The sequence below is a fragment of the Salmo salar genome, chromosome 15 (assembly GCF_965601325.2).
Source record: "Salmo salar chromosome 15, fSalSal1, whole genome shotgun sequence".
In the NCBI taxonomy this organism is placed as follows: Eukaryota; Metazoa; Chordata; class Actinopteri; order Salmoniformes; family Salmonidae; genus Salmo; species Salmo salar.
This window is the reverse complement of record NC_138305.1, coordinates 3,979,270-3,982,293: the sequence shown is the minus strand read 5'-3', so window position 1 is coordinate 3,982,293 and position 3,024 is coordinate 3,979,270. Positions and strand designations below refer to the sequence as shown.

The following is a 3,024-nucleotide window of genomic DNA, read 5'->3' as shown; positions in this document are numbered from 1 at the left end:
GTGGGGTGCCCCCACCCAGGTAGTGGCAGTGCTGGCAACAACCCATTGAAATGTTGGTGGAAACGGTTTTATCCGCAAATATTGATATAATAACCATCAAATCGAAGTAAACTTGAAGTCATGCGATTACATGTTGTATGGTCCTCCCACTACGACTCGGGAAACCATTCAGTTTAAATTAGGCAACAGATGAAATAAATGGTGAACTTCCCAGGCTGGTGAAAGTGCAAGGTTATAGGCTTGATGCTCCTTTCCAATAAATATTTTGTAAAAATACAAAAGGTATTTTTATGTGCTCTACCTCTGCAAGTCAATTTGATGGAAACATCTCTGGTGGGAAAATGGCATATTTACATTTTACATTTACATTTTAGTCATTTAGCAGATGCTCTTATCCAGAGCGACTTACAGTAGTGAATGCATACATTTCATACATGTTTTTTCCGTACTGGTCCCCCGTGGGAATCGAACCCACAACCCTGGCGTTGCAAACACCATGCTCTACCAACTGAGCCACACGGGACCATATTGTTTCTATGCAGATTTTTTTGAATATTCACATGAAAATCTGAATGACAGAATTAGCTTAAAGCTGGAGCAGAGTTATTAAGGACTTGGATGGGAAGTATGGGTATTTTAGGACTTGGATGGGAAGTATGGGTATTTTAGGACTTGGATGGGAAGTATGGGTATTTTAGGACTTGGATGGGAACCTAGCTACTGATCCAAGACATTTAAAATGCAATAACGTAGCCCAAATCAAGTCTAGACCTATTATTTTGCCTGATCGCCTATAGGCAACTCCAAAAAGCCTCCAAGGTTGTGAAATATGAACACAAAATATTATTGTTATTATTATCTATCAGTATCACGATGAAGATACTCTCAATTTAAGAACCTACCCGCTGCTCCCTAACAAAGCAGAGGTTAGGAAAGAGATGAAGAACCTACCCACTGCTCCCTAACAAAGCAGAGGTTAGGAAAGAGATGAAGAACCTATCCCTGCTCCCTAACAAAGCAGAGGTTAGGAAAGAGATGAAGAACCTATCCCTGCTCCCTAACAAAGCAGAGGTTAGGAAAGAGATGAAGAACCTACCCACTGCTCCCTAACAAAGCAGAGGTTAGGAAAGAGATGAAGAACCTATCCCTGCTCCCTAACAAAGCAGAGGTTAGGAAAGAGATGAAGAACCTACCCGCTGCTCCCTAACAAAGCAGAGGTTAGGAAAGAGATGAAGAACCTACCCGCTGCTCCCTAACAAAGCAGAGGTTAGGAAAGAGATGAAGAACCTACCCACTGCTCCCTAACAAAGCAGAGGTTAGGAAAGAGATGAAGAACCTATCCCTGCTCCCTAACAAAGCAGAGGTTAGGAAAGAGATGAAGAACCTATCCCTGCTCCCTAACAAAGCAGAGGTTAGGAAAGAGATGAAGAACCTACCCACTGCTCCCTAACAAAGCAGAGGTTAGGAAAGAGATGAAGAACCTATCCCTGCTCCCTAACAAAGCAGAGGTTAGGAAAGAGATGAAGAACCTACCCGCTGCTCCCTAACAAAGCAGAGGTTAGGAAAGAGATGAAGAACCTACCCGCTGCTCCCTAACAAAGCAGAGGTTAGGAAAGAGATGAAGAACCTATCCCTGCTCCCTAACAAAGCAGAGGTTAGGAAAGAGATGAGGGCTGTTTCAAAATATCACTTTTTTTATATGACAGTGTTAAAAACCTCTCTAGGGCCAGTGGGACGATTTCGTCCCACCTACGTAACAGCCAGTGGAATCCCGTGGCGCGTTATTCAAATACCTTAGAAATGCTATTACTTCAATTTCTCAAACATATTACTATTTTACACCATTTTAAAGACAAGACTCTCGTTAATCTAACCACACTGTCCGATTTCAAAAAGGCTTTACAACGAAAGCAAAACATTAGATTATGTCAGCAGAGTACCCAGCCAGAAATAATCAGACACCCATTTTTCAAACAAGCATATAATGTCACATAAACCCAAACCACAGCTAAATGCAGCACTAACCTTTGATGATCTTCATCAGATGACACACCTAGGACATTATGTTATACAATACATGCATGTTTTGATCAATCAAGTTCATATTTATATCAAAAACCAGCTTTTTACATGTGACGTTCAGAACTAGCATACCCCCCGCAAACTTCCGGTGAATTTACTAAATTACTCACGACAAACGTTCACCAAAAACATAACAATTATTTTAAGAATTATAGATACAGAACTCCTCTATGCACTCGCTATGTCCGATTTTAAAATAGCTTTTCGGTGAAAGCACATTTTGCAATATTCTAAGTAGATAGCCTGGCATCACAGGGCTAGCTATTTAGACACCCACCAAGTTTAGCCCTCACCAAAGTCAGATTTACTATAAGAAAAATGTTATTACCTTTGCTGTTCTTCGTCAGAATGCACTCCCAGGACTTCTACTTCAATAACAAATGTTGGTTTGGTTCAAAATAATCCATAGTTATATCCAAATAGCGGTATTTTGTTCGTGCGTTCAAGACACTATCCGAAAGGGTAAAGAAGGGTGACGCGCCCGACGCGTTTCGTGACAAAAAATGTCTAAATATTCCATTACCGTACTTCGAAGCATGTCAACCGCTGTTTAAAATCAATTTTTTTGCAATTTTTCTCGTAAAAAAGCGATAATATTCCAATCGAGAAACCGTGTTTTAGTACAAAGAGAGAGAAAATAAAAACATGGGGTCGCCTCGTGCACGCGCCTCAGTCTCATTGTCCTCTGATAGACCACTTACCAAAGGCGCTAATGTTTTTCAGCCAGGGGCTGCCTCGACATCATTCAGCTTTTTCCCGGGTTCTGAGAGCCTATGGGAGCCGTAGGAAGTGTCACGTTACAGCAAAGATCCTAAGTTTTCAATAAAAAGAGTCAAGAAGCCCATTTTAACCATTTTAACCATTTTACATTTTAGCAGACGCTCTTATCCAGAGCGACTTACAGTAGTGAATGCATACATTTCATACATTTTTTCTCCATAC

At 40.9% G+C, this 3,024-nt stretch overlaps 1 non-coding gene across 1 annotated transcript; it reads right to left on the bottom strand.

Moving 5' to 3' along the window:
• Positions 1 to 449: 449 nt before the first annotated feature.
• trnaa-ugc (transfer RNA alanine (anticodon UGC)) lies at positions 450 to 525 on the bottom strand. Its single transcript has one exon. It is a non-coding gene; the product is annotated as a tRNA-Ala (tRNA).
• Between the last annotated feature and the right edge of the window lie 2,499 nt (positions 526 to 3,024).